This window comes from Crotalus tigris, unplaced genomic scaffold, assembly GCF_016545835.1.
Source record: "Crotalus tigris isolate CLP2741 ecotype Arizona unplaced genomic scaffold, ASM1654583v1 scf7180000019244.426175, whole genome shotgun sequence".
Taxonomy (NCBI): domain Eukaryota; kingdom Metazoa; phylum Chordata; class Lepidosauria; order Squamata; family Viperidae; genus Crotalus; species Crotalus tigris.
The window spans coordinates 101522-117428 of NW_024097452.1; the positions used below are offsets into that span (position 1 = coordinate 101522).

The 15907-nt window shown below is 37.5% G+C and overlaps 1 long non-coding RNA gene across 1 annotated transcript in view; it reads right to left on the reverse strand.

Annotated features, from left to right (window-relative positions):
- Nucleotides 1-15781, reverse strand: part of LOC120316089 — a 30670-nt gene extending 14889 nt beyond the window's left edge. The window contains exon 1 of the long non-coding RNA XR_005558868.1: nucleotides 15635-15781. This is a non-coding gene — a long non-coding RNA (uncharacterized LOC120316089). The remainder of the gene's footprint in view (nucleotides 1-15634) is intronic.
- Between the last annotated feature and the right edge of the window lie 126 nt (nucleotides 15782-15907).

The following is a 15907-nucleotide window of genomic DNA, read 5'->3' on the forward strand; positions in this document are numbered from 1 at the left end:
TTTCTCCATCTCTCCATTGTTATCCTACTCAGGCTCCAACAATAAATCATTCTAAAAAGTTTCTTCTAAAGTAAATGAGTATGCTCCAAAAAGCCTCTTAAGTCAAATTTTTGAAATGCTGCCTAATGAAAAGTATTATTCAGTCTTCAGTTACAACAAATAGTAATTTCTAAAGCTGCCAATTCTAACAGGAGGATTTAAAGGACCTTTTACTAACTTTAAACAAAAGTTGCAGCTACTGCTTTGTATTTCTTTCTGTGGCCCAAATTGTACCAATATTTACATACACAAGGGATTTCACCATAAAGCATGTATTGCTATCTATTATAAGGACAAGTTCTGAAGAATATTGTTTCATCCTATCCATGATTAAATGATTGAATCCAACAAGATTTGTACTTTTAAGCATAAAAGTTATTATAAATAAAATGCTCCCTTGCCCCCAAATGGTAAAATTAGATTCCTTGTTGCTCTAACATAGATATATGGTTTGTTCATTTTATAACATATTTTAAGGCATATCAATACTTTATTAATCCTAGTAGCCTGCTTACACAAGAGTTCTACAATATTTAAGATGGGGAAAGATATTTCTAGAGTCAACAAAATATACGTGAAGATGATATGAGGCAGCAACCACTTTTATTACTACTGAACATAGCAGCCTCATAGTTTTCCTCATAGAAAAGGTGTTCTTTGTGTACTGGGCAATAGACAGACTCATGAAGGGGAACTCAAAAGGGGCCAGGTCTGCCCTTACATGAAACAGTTCTTCAGTCTTACAATAGTATTATAGATGAGTAGAGTACCTTTTTGAACAACCCAATTTACAGAGACCTTAGAGAAGTATGGCGACTTCATAATTTGTAGCAAGAAGGGCCAACTTCCACAGCCTCATAATCCCCTTGTATTCCTCTGTATGTTCTTTCAGCACAATATATGGGATAACAGTAGGCATCAACTGGGAATTATAAGACTTGTAGAAACCACAATTGGTTCCTTTTCTTGAAATTCCTTAGGAACAGCTATTTTGAGATGACAAAATCTCAAATAAACATAGATACAAGTAAGCTTTTGGTTCAGTTATGATCAGAATCCAGATATATAAATCAGTTGTTTTCACTCATGGTTTTCAACTCCCAGAATCTTCAGTTCCTGAAAACATCGTGTTGCGGGATGCTATTATAAACTTTAGGTAAAAGACCAAGAAAAGCAATGAGAGGTGTTTCCTCTAGATTACAAGTCCTAGCAAGCACAAATAATAATAATAATTGCCATATTCAGATATATGCATTTTCTAATAACAGAAGCTTTGAAGTTTTGCTTATTGGGTGTTTTCACACTTTGAATAATTTTGCTGATTTAAAGCATCATTATTCAGAGTGTAAAGGGATTTATCGCTAGTGTACTTAACTTAATGTTTGCATCAGAAATACAGAGTTGGCAGTGAAGTATCTATTTGATAATAATTCCAAGATAGGAAACAAGGTAACATGTAGTTTTCACTTCCCTTACTGCCTATCCTTACTAAGGAAATACTATCCCACAAAAGCTATCATATGCTTTTATTGTGTAATCAATGTCTATCTAATATCTTCTAGGATTCATCTTATATATAAGTAACTAATCTGTAGTGTTGAAATGTGGAGATAAATCTGTAATAAAGCAAAAGTCATAAAATCTCCTGGTATGGACAAGGAAATAACAGTTATCCACTGATATGATCCAAGTAATTTAACTGGAGGTGAGAGAAGGATGTTTACCCAATGCAGCAATATAATCAGAATTATTTTTTTCAGTATGATTATACAAAAATGCAAAAAGCTTCAAGTTACTTCAAATGAATGGGGAGAGGAGCAACTTTATACAGAGAACCCAATGAGATTTTCCATATTTGTCTAATCATGTCTTCTTTTTTTCTTAATACATAAATTATATAAATAGAGAAAAACAGAAAAGCTTTATCCAGTCCCTTGGTTGTTTGGTGCTGTGCTCTGTTACCATGAAGAAACACCTTCAACTACAAGCAAGCCTGCATGGATGCCCTTCAAATAAAACCTGGGCTATGTTTTTGGACTGTCAGAAACTTATTAAAATAATAGTATAAAAGAACTTTTGATTGTTTCCCTCTTAAAAAACCTCTCATTATGTATGATTCTTTGGGCATTTAAGAAAAATCAGATAAATTGTTCATGGCATAATATAATGTGATATAATATTTTTAGCAGAAAGAGGTATATAAACTGAGGTCTGCAGGAATCCTGCTTTCTATCTAACCAAATATAGCTTGATGAGAGTCTGACTATTTAAATTCTGGGCTCGAAACATTCAAGATTATGGCATAATACACTAAAAATATAAAGTGGCCTCTAAATATTGCAAACAACATGTTTGACCTTCTCACAATCCATTCTGAGTACTAAGAAGCTAGCTAACTAATCCTTTTATAGGTTAATGAAAAACGACCAGGATGGAACGTAGCAATAACCATTTTGGAAGGAATCATAGCCTAATGATAGCTTACTTCATAAATGGGTAATACTTTTAGCAGAACTAGTCAAAATAAAAGAAAGTGCCAGTTTTTTATTTCTCCAGAATCCTGATTTCTCCTGAACTGTGCAAATTAAATTGTTACATGGGGGTATAGAAGAAGCAAGAAAGTCTATTCATTAGGCTAGATTTGTGTTTCTCAATCTCGGCAGATTTAAGATAGTTAGACTTCAACTCCCAGTGAAGCAAGGTTTGCTAGGGGATTCTGGAAGTTGAAGGCCACCCATCTTAAAGTTGCCAAGATTGAGAAATAATAGCCCAGATGTTTCTACACATGGCAATGCTGGATTTAGGCACAAAGCTAAACAAACTACAATTTAGGACTTCACAAAATTTCAGATTTGGAGGGGAGATGTAGCTTTTAGAATTTGATGTAGCTATTATGTGTAATGTAGTTTTCAAAATCTTATGTATCAAATTTGTATGTGCAGTTTTAAAATGGTTTTACATGTAATTAAAAGGCTCTTTGGCCTGACTTATCTGCTTGAGCTTTCTTAGTACTTTCTCAGCTTTTGCCAAATGCCCAGCCTTTAGATCCAAAAAATCACTGGTGACAATAACCAGATGACAGATGTAAACAGTTTCAAATATTTGGGAAGTCTTGTCTCAAGTGATAGGTCTTTGGACAAAGAAATTGACTCCAGGATCAGAAGGCCACAGGGGCAGCTAGTTGTTTATTTGCTCAACAAACACAACATCTCTATCTCCATAAAGCTAAACATTTACAGAACTGTGGTTATCCCTTCCCTCCTATAAGGATTTGAGTCCTGAGTTCTGTACCAAAAGCACATCAAACAACTGGAGAAGTTTCCCATTGCATTCTCCACTCCATCCTTGGTGTTTTTTTGCAAAACCGTGTCAGAATTGCTATCTTAGTTTTATTCATTTTCATTGCAGATACTGCTGCAATGCTAGTATTTGCCAGAGGAAGTCTTTGCATGATATTGGGACTCTGCAACATCAGAATTGTTGTTCACATGGAAACATGCATGCATAAAAATCTTTCTTTATAGAGAGTAAGGAAAATTGCCCTGATGGAGATACGCATGAACCATTTCTTAAGCAAAAGGGGTTGAAATATTTTTTTAAAAAATCTAGAACATTGAGATGATATTTAGAAATCTATCAGGTGACGCTGATATTTTTATTTGTGGGTATCAGTGCTATAGTATCAGACTTCCAAGATATTTGAGCAATTTCAATGCTGATGACATATACTGGTGCCTACCATGATCAGTGCATCCTTGCAGAGAGTTAAGGCTCTTTCATTAATCTATTATACACGTATGTATTAATTTACTAACATTTATATTGCACTTTCCCCCAAAAGCTCTGAGTTGCTAATATTAAATAAGAAAATCATAATACTTCCAAGAGTAATAATAATCAAAAAGCATAACCACAATAAAAACAATGACAACATATCTCAAAGGACATAAGGGTTAAAAACAAATCCATTGCATCTCTTCTAATTTTCAAATTTTTAAAAAGTAGGTTTTTAGTTGCTTTGCATTGCAACATTACAGATTGCCAGAGGCAGCATATTCCATAGGGACAGGACACCTATATAAAAAGCCTATTTTTATATCCATATTCCCTTTACGTTCCTAGGAGGGAGAACTCAGAGCTCATGAGCTAACTGAACATAGAAGATAACTTACCTTTGGAGCTAGCAGTTTAATTGTGGTTCATAATTTCACGGTTCACTAACATGTGAATCACATTTGTCCTCTATCGGAAATGTTTCTTGTGTTCAGTACAGTACAGTAAGAATTTGAAAGTTCTAAGGTTTTATCCCTTTACTTAGAAAATAAATTTAAAGTAAACAACAACAGAAAAGAGAAGCAGAATTTAGCAGGTATATTAACTAGAATCCATAGAATGTGTCAGAGATCCCTTCCCTCTGGAGTGGAAGGAAGCTGCCTCTCTTGTCTTTCTACTAGCTTCTGAAAACTGTTTCCAGAACAGATATCTTGAAAGCCTAAATATAATAGGCTGAATTGTCATGCCTCTATCTAACAATCCTGTTTCAAGTTCTAATTGTCTATCTGTGAAGCTGACAGAAATTGTTTCATTTTCTGTGGCTCTCAGCACAATGAAGACTAGCCCTGAAACAGGTCTGGTCCCAGTGCCCTGCTGACTAGCTTTGCAGCTGCTGCCTTAGTAGCAAAGCAAAAAAGGGGGAAAGCATTGTTTCATTATCAATAACAAACCATTTGCTTTTTTTTCATGCAGTTGCTATGATTTGAACTATCTTCCCAAATTTTAAATCAAAAATTCATAGCTGCCATATTTCATCTCAATACAGCAGCGAATGGTTGTTCTAATAATTGTTACTGGGACACATGGACTACAACAGAGAAGGAAGAGATTAAATAAATTCATCCTTGGGCAGGGTTTTCTTATGCTTATCTGCTGTTTTTAAGCAATTTTGCATTCTGGTGGTAGGTTCAGGATTTCAGCAATGAAAGTACTAAAAGATCTGATTACTACTTCCAGTTAAAGGGAAGTTTAGACTCTCTTAATGAGAGAAAATGTGCTACTATAATTAATGTTCCCTTAGCAAACAGAACAACATGTGCATACAGATAAAGCAACCAAGCCTGCTTCTGTATAATTAGTTCTTACAAACCAATAATCAGGAGCTAATTGCTTTTATTTCTGTTCTAACAGTTCACTAAATGACTCTTTTCCTGCCTACTTCCAACCCTCTAATTTATTTTTAAAATGTTTAATTATTTTATCATTTTATAAGTAGGAGATTGAGTAGATATATATTCATGTCAGAGCTGAGGATAGTGGAATTTCTTTATCATGAAGAACAGAGGTTTCACTGATTTCAATGAGTCTTCTAAACATGGAATTTGGACTGGAACCAAACACTTTACATTCCTATGTTTATTGCACTGATTTTTTTTTACAGCTTTGGTTGCCCTATTATGCCTTCTATTCATTATAAATTTAGGATTCAAATACATTCTTTAAAAAATTTTCCCACTCCTACAATTGATTCTTATATTTCCAAGTATGCCTAAAAAGCAAGAGATAAGAAGTTTTATACTATAATTATGGTGTAATCAGTAATTAGCATGGTTTTAAGATTGAAGGAACAAACATCAATATCTCTGTTATGGTAATACTATCCTAACAGCAAAAAATGCAAAGGATCTGCAAACTCTAGCAATAAAAGTCAAGAAGCAAAGTGAGAAAATGGACTACAATAAATAAAATGAAGTTCAAACTATTGACAACAGGTAGATTGACCAGTCTTAACATTAACAATAACGGTATCAAAGTTGTGGGTACCTTCTGTCTTTTATGATCAATCATCAACAGTAAAGGAACAAGTAATCACAAAATACACCCAGACTAGCATTTGGTAGGATTGTGATATTCTTTTGACATTCTGTGGAAGAGAAAGTTGGACTCTGAAGAAGAAAATAGGATGAATATTATTGCCTTTGAACTTTGGTGTTGGAGAAAACTCCTGAGAACACCATGGACATCCAAGAAAACAAACCAATGAATCACATTCCCTTTCCCAAAATTCTACTATTTCAAAGTAAGTTAACCATTTTTGTTTGCCTATTGTTTTTCATTTATAAAATGCTTCTGGGGTTGGAAGCCAAAATGATACACAACCTAGGTTTGTATCTATTCCATATTCTCAATCTAGATTGCACATCTAACATAATGCTTTTTAAAAATCTCCATTAACCTTGACTTTGTCATACTACAAATACAGTATTCATGTCAGGTCAGGTCCTTCAAGGGCCTTCAATTTTTCAGCAGCACCCCCTTTTTCATCTAAACCAAACAGCAATATGAAAAATACAATTTCAAATCATGTAGACCAAAATTTCCATTTCCTTTGCATCTTGTAATACCTTATTTGTTGAGGGATTATTATTATGATGTTTTCTAAATAAAACATAAGAGATGTGTTTTTTAACCTTTTTTGTGTACAGGGAATCACATTCTTGATATAAAGTAAATGAAGCCTGCATTTTATATTTGGCTTTAATATTTATACAAATTGATAGTCATTTGGGAAACTTTTTTATTAGGATAAGAATACGGAATCAAAAAAATTTCCACTTCATTGTGTTTTGCATGTAGACCAGGCCAAGTCTATATTTTTCATTTACTGTTTCCTGTTAAACTGAAATTTGAAATTCCAGCTATTTAAAGCAGCAGAATTCATCATTTATAGCTCTAATCATGCCAGAGCTTTTAAAATTGTGTTCCTTTTTTCAGACAAAGTGGTAGATGTCATAATTCTTGTTTATTACAAGATAAGACAATTATATTTCTACCTGTTGAATATATTGCGGTGTGTGTGTGAGGGCAGAACCAAGTTGTTAGCCAGTCTTCAGTGATATGATATCTTTATTACAAACTAGTCCCTGTATCCAGAATTCAATATATAAAGAGCGTAAGAGAAAAGCCAATATCCTTATATTCTCAGTTAACTAATTTAGTTGCTGTTTTGTAACAATTGCTGTTATCTTGGAGTAGGAGAAATGACTTTGGAAAGACTGGATATGAAACAGAGGTTACATGATGTCAGACTGTAGAGTCTTTCCTGATAATTTAAAAATATTTTGCACTTTAGTCAGGATAGAGGACCCTGGAACTTGAAGAATGAGAACAATATATTGCATCTTTTTATCTTTTCTAATTAAAAGCATCTTTGGAAGTTGATGCTTCCTTAAAAGTGAAATGTAACAAATAGACTGACTATAATCCTGTTAGAAATTTACATCAGACTGAGAGCTTGGTACTAAAATAAATTTTGTATAATTAAATATAGGAAAAAAATCTTAATGTTAATTTCCATTTTTGAGATATAGAGGCAAATGCAGCAGCTCATAATATTTGTCCATATTCATGTCTCTTATGAAAACTTGTATCAAAATATAGCCTACTGACTATATATTTTAATAGGATTTTTTTAAAAATTCAGTGTACAGTCATACTAAAATAATGGGACCTACATAGTCATTTCATCGGTATCTTTTTATCAATTAATAATCAGCTTTAGCAATTATAGTACAAAGAATAAAGTCACTCCCATGAGTATAAAAAATTATCAGTTTTTATTCATACTTTAGATGCATTTGCTTTGCAACAACTGCTTCGTAGAAACCATAGTATACAGTTGGGAAATATATTTCTAATTAAGGTTTAATTTATGTTAACTTTATAAAGCAAAATTAAAATAAAGTAGAGAGCACTGATAAAAAACTAGCAAAAATGGAGTAAGAGAAATCTTCCTAATTCTTTCTATATTTTTAATCTTTCCTAATTCCATAATTAGGAAATAATCACTAAATATTATTGCTGCACAATATTCATTTCCAAGCCAGAAACTTCAGTAAACTGTGACTGAAATCAAAAAGGTGTAGCTTTCCCTTTTAAGAGAAATCTACTATAGGAGCTCATAATTGTCTTACTAAGCATTCTAGTTCAGCCAAAGAGATCCTCCAGATCTCTTTGTTTCCTGGGAATTATTGAGCTTCTAGTACAGTGGTTCTCAACCTGTGGGTCGGGACCCCATTTGGGGTCGAACAACCATTTCACGGGGGTCGCCAAGCAACGCAGTCTGCCATTTTTTCCCCCTTTTCCTTAGCTGTGTTACTCCCTTTTATTTTATTGGCTTTTGAAAGCCAATAGAATAGACTCTCTTGAATAGGAATTGTCCAGGCTGTCTCTGCCCTGCTGAGCCCACCAGAAGTCCCATTCTGCAAACGGTGCTGCACCAGCTGAGTAGTCCTTGACTTACAACCGGTTGAGTAGTCCTCGACTTATGACCGGTTGGGGGTCGCGGCATTAAAAAGGTTGAGAACCACTGTTCTAGTGCCATCAAATTGATTCCATGTTTTTCCTTCAATTAGTATTAAGAAAATCACCTTTGTTTAGATACTACTACTACTACTACTACTACTATTACTACTACTAATAATAATAATAATAATAATAGTAATAATAATAATAAAGTTGGAAGGGGCCTTGGAGGTCATCTAGCTCAACCCCCTGCTCAGGCAGGAAACCCTATACCATTTTACACAAATGGCTGTACAGTCTCTTCTTAAAAACTTCCAGTGTTGGAGCATTCACCACTTCTGGAGGCAGGTTGTTCCACTGGTTAATTGTTCTAACTGTCAGGAAGTTTCTCCTTAGTTCTAGGTTGCTTCTCTCTTTGATTAGTTTCCATCTGTTGCTTCTTGTCCTGCCTTCAGGCGCCTTGGAAAATAGCTTGACTCCCTCTTCTTTGTGGCAGCCCCTGAGATATTGGAATACTGCTATCATGTCCCCCCTCATCCTTCTCTTAATTAAACTAGACATATCCAATTTCAGCAGCCTTTCCGTATATCAGTAGTTCTCAACCTTCCTAATGCCGTGACCCTTTAATACAGTTCCTCATGTTATGGTGACCCCCAACCATAAAATTATTTTTGTTGCTACTTCATAACTGTGATTTTGCTACTGTTATGAATCGTAATGTAAATATCTGATATGCAGGATGTATTTTCATTGTTACAAATTGAACATAATTAAAGCATAGTGATTAATCACAAAAACAAACTGGGTTTGAAAATAAGCAGTAAGATGGAAAGAAAATTAAGCAATGAAACTGAGAGTTCCTGGATTAGAATGTATTACATCATCACATTAAACATAAAAGTATTTCCAATCTTGTTGGAAAAACAGTGGATTCACTCCTACTGATAATATTATTTAGATCAGGGAATTTCAACCTTTTCACCGATTGTACCACTTTTAGAATATGGCAACATTCGAGTACCACCAGTCACCTAGCGAGGTGTCCAAAACTTGACCAAAAAAAAATTTGGAAAAAAGTGATAAAGTACAGGTAGTCCTTAACTTACAACAGTTTGCTTGTTCAAAGTTACAACGGCACTGAAAAAAATGACTTATGACCATTTTTCACACTTATGACCGTTGCAACATCTCCAGGGTCATGTGATTTACATTTCGATGCTTGGCAACTGATTCATATTTATGATAGTCACATTGTTCCAGGATCATGAGATCACCTTTTGCAACCTTCTGACAAGCAAAGTTTGTTGGGAAACCAGATTCACTTAACAACCATGTTACTAATTTAATCTCTCTCTTCCTCTCTCTCTCTCTCTCTGTCTCCCTCTTTCTTTCTCTCTCTCCCTCTCTCTTTCTCTCTCCCTCTCTCTTTCTCTCCCCTTCTATTTCTCTCTTTCTCTCCCTTTCTTTCTCTCCCCCTTTCTCTCTCCCTCTCTTTCTCTCTCCCTTTCCTTCCCTTTCTCTCTCCCTCTCTTTCTCTCTCCCTTTCTTTCTCTATCTCCCTTACTTTTTCTCTCTCCCTCTTTCTCTCTCCCTCTCTTTATTTCTCTCCCTCTCCCTTTCTCTCTCCCTCTTTCTCTCTCCCTCCCTCTCTCTCCCTTTCTTTCCCTTTCTTCTCCCTCTCTGTATTTCTCTCTCCCTCTCTCTTCCTCTTTCTTTCTCCCTTTCTTTCTCTCCCTCCCTCCCTCCCTCTCTCTCCAATTGGGGATCGATTTGGAGGTGTGGAGAGGAGGGGAGCGGCCGAGGGCTGCCCGTGTGACTTTGAAGTGGCTACCTTTGGAAGCAGCAAGGCTGCTCCAGCCAGGCTCAAGCTGGGCAGAGTGGGCAATGGGAGAGGAGTGGGTCGATCACCTTACTGGCAGCCGGGACTCCGGTGCGCCTTCCCGGCTAGCGGGGCTTACAGTATCAGGAGCCCCACGAGGGGGAAAGCTGGCATGAAGAGCCAAACCCTTTCTGGGACGTGTTGAGGGAGCCAGCCAATCACGGGACGTAGATTCTGACGGACGGCTGGCCTGAGCCAATGAGGCACCAGAGGACTGGGAGCCTAGTTGAAGGCTGAAACGCCTTCAGCTGTAACTGCGTGCACGTGTTTGTGTGTGTGTGAGTGCGATGGCCCGGATCAATGTTGCTTTTCAGGTGATAGGCGCTTCTTCAGGGCTCAGCAGATGCACCAGGATCAATGCCGCTTTCTAGGAGATTGGTGCTTCTTCAGGGCTCAGGAGAAGCACCAGGATCAGCTCCAGAAGAAGCGCCAATTAGGCAGAAAGGGGAGCTGATCCTGGTGCTTCCCCTGAGCTCTCCCGGCCTTGGAGCACCAATTAGGCGGAAAGAGGCCGAGCTCTCCCGGCCTCGGAGAAGCACCGATCAGGCGGAAAGGGGCACTGATCCTGGCGCTTCCCGAGCTCTCCCGGCCTTGGAGGAGTGCCAATTAGGCGGAAAGGGGCTGAGCTCTCCCGGCCTCAGAGAAGCGCTGATCAGGCAGAAGGGGCAATGATCCTGGCATTTCCCTGAGCCTTGCCAGCCGGACACACGCCTCTCGGTGTCATATGGTTTTCAACATTTCGCTCTAAGCAAGGATGGAAAAAGAGAGAAGAGCCCCTCTCGTCAAGAACTGAGAGCCGACGGTTATTGGCGTCGTGGCTCAAGGCGCGTGACAAGGGAAAGAATATGATTAACACCACGCATGCGTGCACACACACACACACACACACACACACATCGCTTGTCTTCCACCACATTTTGTTCATGTCAATCTTTTTTTTTCTTCGTAATATTGGGAATTGAAAAATAGCGATTCTACACAAACGCACACACAAACACGCAGGCGGGCACGCCCCCTCTCCTCATTTAGTTCCTTTCCTTGGCTCATCCACTGCACATTCCTGAGGCGGCGGCGGCAGCTTTGGCAGTGTCTCAGTTCCTAAGACCATTGGAAATATGTGTTTTCCAATGGTCTTAGGCGACCCCTGTGAAAGGGTCGTTGGATCCCCAAAGGGGACGAGACCCACAGGTTGAGAACCACTGCCTTATATGCTTTGGCCTCCAGTCCCCTAATCATCTTTGTTGCTCTTCTCTGTACTCTTTCTAGAGTCTTAACATCTTTTTTACATCGTGGTGACCAAAACTGGATGCAGTATTCCAAGTGTGGCCTTACCAAGGCATTGTAAAGTGGTATTAATACTTCATATGATCTTGATTCTATCCCTCTGTTAATGCAGCTCAGCACTGTGTTGGCCTTTTTGGAAGCTGCAGCACACTGCTGGCTCATATTTAAGTGATTGTCCACTAGGATTCCGAGGTCCCTCTTCACAGTTACTACTATTGAGCAAGGTACCCCCTATACTATACCTCTACATTTGGTTTTTCTTGCCTAAATGTAGAACCTTACTTTTTTCACCAATGAATTTCATTTTGTTAGATAGTGCCCAGTGTTCAAGTCTGTCCGGATCCTCCTGTATCTTAAACCTGTCTTCTGGAGTGTTGGCTATTCCTGCCAGCTTGGTGTCATCTGCAAATTTGATGAGTTCCCTCATCCAAATTGTTGATGAAGATGTTGAAGAGCACTGGGCTCAGAACAGAGGCCTGGGGCACCCCACTACACACCTCCTTCCATGTAGATCAGTGGTTCTCAACCTTTTTAATGCCGCGACTCCCAACCGGTCGTAAGTTGAGGACTACTCAACCGGTCGTAAGTCAAGGACTACTCAACTGGTGCAGCACCGTTTGCAGAAGTGTTCAAGTCTGTCCAGATCCTCCTGTATCCTAAGCCTGTATTCTGGAGTGTTGGCTCTTCCTGCCAGCTTGGTGTCATCTGCAAATTTGATGATTTCCCCATCTATCCCCTTGTCCAAATCGTTGATGAAGATGTTGAAGAGCACTTGGCCCAGAACAGAGCCCTGGGCACCCCACGACACACTTCCCTCCATGTAGATATGGTTCCATTGAGGACCACATGCTGAGTATGGCTGGTCAGCCAGCTATGGATCCATCTGGTGATGATGCTGTCTAACCCACATTTTCTATCTTATCAAGTAGTAGGTTGTGATCTACTTTATCAAATGCCTTACTGAAGTCCAAGTAAATTATGTCCACAGCATTCCTCTGATCCACTAATTTTGTCACTTGGTTAAAGAACGCAATAAGATTTGTCTGGCATGATCTGTTTTTGACAAACCCATGTTGGGTTTTAGTAATGAATTCGTTTGCCTCTAGATGTTCGCTGATTCGTTGTTTGATTATCTTTTCCAGAATCTTCCCAGGTATTGAGGTCAGGCTGATATGTCTGTAATTTCCTGGGTCCATTTTTTTCCCTTTTTTGAAGATGGGAACTACATCAGCTCTTTTCCAGTCCTCCAGTAGTTCCCCAGTGCTCCAGGATCTTTGAAAAATATAGTTCAATGGTTCTGAGCTCACATCTGCCAGTTCCTTGAGAACCCTGGGGTGTAATCCATCTGGTCCTGGTGATTTGAGGCTGGACAGGTGCTCACTTACCGTTTTCTTGCCTATCTTAACTTGCGTTTCTATACTGTTTTTTATGGCACTATTTTTGACAGGTTGGTCTGTTTTTTCCCTTTGTGTAAAGATAGATGCAAAAAACGAGTTAAATAGTTCTGCTTTCTCCCTGTTGCTTGTCACCTTCTTGCCATTTTCCCCCACTAATGGACCAATCATTTCCTTCACTTTTTTCTTGTTTTTTACATGTTGAAAGAAGCTTTTTTTGTTATTTTTGACTTTGGTCGCAAGCCTTAGTTCATTTTGAGCCTTAGCTTTCCTCACTTTATATGATAATATGCTGTATGGATGAAAGACTATCACCCAAAATAAAGTTACAGCATTGTTCAGGACATGAAATTATAATCAGGAAAGTAAAAGCCAGTTGATAATGGCTACATTGGGGGAACAATGGGATCTCTTTTATTGCATATGATAGTCTGAGAATCTAATAGACATTGATCAGACATGTTTTAATTTAAATTCCAGCTCTGAGCAGATGTTTGGTGCCTAAGACCTAAGTAGCTTCCTTCAACTCTATGTGATATGCTCATTTTATTTAATAAATATATCAGGAAATATAAGCCACAGTTACTGTATCATATTTAAAAAAATCTACAGACTAAAGCTACATTAAATTATTGAATGCATACATTAAAATGAAATCCAGGTGATATTATTTTAAAGTTATATTTTGTAGGCATACTCTTCTATGGTACCACAATGGTAGCAATCAAGCACATCACACTGGTATATAGTTGAAAATAAATACTTTGTATTCACATTTTCTGTATCTGAAGCATTGAAAACCGTATTTTTGTAGTAAAATAAATTTCTACAAAAGGATGATATAAAGGCTTTTCAAGACATACAGCACCATTACCAAGCACAAAATAGACTAAAGAAAAACAAACTGAGTATGAAAAGAAAATAGCCTGAATGTTGGGAAATGGGAAACAGTGATGGGAAAGTAGGAATAATGAACATGTCTTTCAAAATTAGAGACATATGTGCTGTACCAGCAATACATACACGTTTAGTTAAAAGCAAATAACACTAAAAAAATTAAAGTAACAAGCATGAAGAATATTGTACAATGACTTGCAAGTCTAGGAAAAGAAGGAGGAAAGTACATTGATGGTTATCTCAATCAGTTCAAGAGGAAAACTAGTAATACCATTCCCAAAATTGTGATTTATATCACTGTTTCAAAAAGTCTACACTTCCTTCCTTTCCTTTACCATCCCCTTCTCAGTTTTGTTCTCCATCACCATCTAACACTCTCTTACACACATTTGTCTTTCAAGACATTTGTACATGCAACTGATCAACTACCCTGTAATCCAAGAAAGTTTATGGGACAATAAATTTATTGTTTTTTTAAGCTGATGCTGCCTTCAATTCCTGAATAAAAGCTTAAATATAAATCTAACAAACAAATAATTAATTGCAATAATGTTTTCAATGCACATTTGTTTTCAAACATTCCTACTACAGGAAAGACAAATGCAAAGGATAGAACTCTTGCACAATTTGCTGCTGAGCCAAAGGAAAAATTGCAACAGATGTACTATTCTCACCCCTCAACTATAAATGATACTTGCCAAAAAGCTTCCTCCAAACAGGTTCCTTCAGAGTTAAGAATTACAAATATTGGCTGCATCCACACATCATATTAAACTTTGTTATTTTTAACATTGCTTATCCATCTCCCTGGAGTTCTATAGCAGATTGCACCACAAATTAAACATATTACAGTATCTAATTTCAAACAAGTTGCAAAAATATAAATCCTAGCCAAATTAGTTGAGAATGTTGGCCAAACCACAGCTGCACAAATTGGTCTATTCCTATCTAATGGTTGTTTCATTAGGTAGCATTAGAATATTATTTTTCTGGTTTTGGGATTACACTAAGAGGCCATGTAGGTTTCTAATGTATCTCCTTTGCTTCTAGCCGGCACATTAATAAAACAATGTTTGCTTTATGTTTAGCTTTTGACATGTTATATGAATTCTGTCATTTAGTATTTAACACCCCTTTGAAACCAGCAGGGGAGAACATGACATATATCCAAGGAGAGTCTGACACATATCTGACCTCTCTTTTTTAAGAAGTACAGATGAGACAATGGAAGGTTAGAGAAGGAAATTTTTGCTTGTGAATTTGTGAAGGAGAAAGTGTTGTCAATTTCTTGGACTATAAAATGACATTACAATAGTCTGCTCCCTGGTCTGTTAAAGCTTGAATAATCTTAACACGTAAAAAGAAAGCAAGGAATGCTGGAAAAGGCTCTTATGCTTGGGAAAAACACCCAGAGCAACAGAAAAATAGGCAGCAATAATGGTACATAATTCCTCTTCCAGCTATGTATACAGGTAGTCCTCAACTTATGACCACAATTCAGCCCAAAATTGATGTTGCTAAGTGAAACATTTGTTAATTGAGTTTTGCCCCATTTTATGACCTTTCTTGCCACAGTTAAGTGAATGTTTGCAGTTGTTAAGTTAGTAACACATTTGTTAAGTAAATCTAGCTTTCTCATTGGCTTGGCTTGTCAGGTCACAAAAGGGGATTACGTGACCCTGGGACACTGCAACTGTCATAACTATGAGTGAGTTGCCAAGCATCCAAATTTTGATCACGTGACCAAGGGATGCTGCAACAGTCCTAAGTGTGAAAAATGGTCATAGGTCACTTTTTTTCATAGATCACTAAATGAACTATTGTAAATCGATGACTACCATACCTGTAATAAGAGTCGTTCAAGAATTCCCCAACCCCTTACACTTTTTTGTTGGAGTAGACGGAGTAAATTGATTCGATTCTAGTTTCAACCGTTTGAGTCGTCGCTCTCTTTAAAAAAAAAAAAGAAAATAATTGTTTTTGGATAGTCCCAGCGCTACTAAATTTGTAAAGTCCTTCCAAGAGCCTTGGCTAAGCCGACAGTTCTTCCCTCGGTCACTTCTAGCAGGCAAAGGAGGGCGTGCGCGCACCCGGGCCGAGGCAGGGAGGCGCCCGC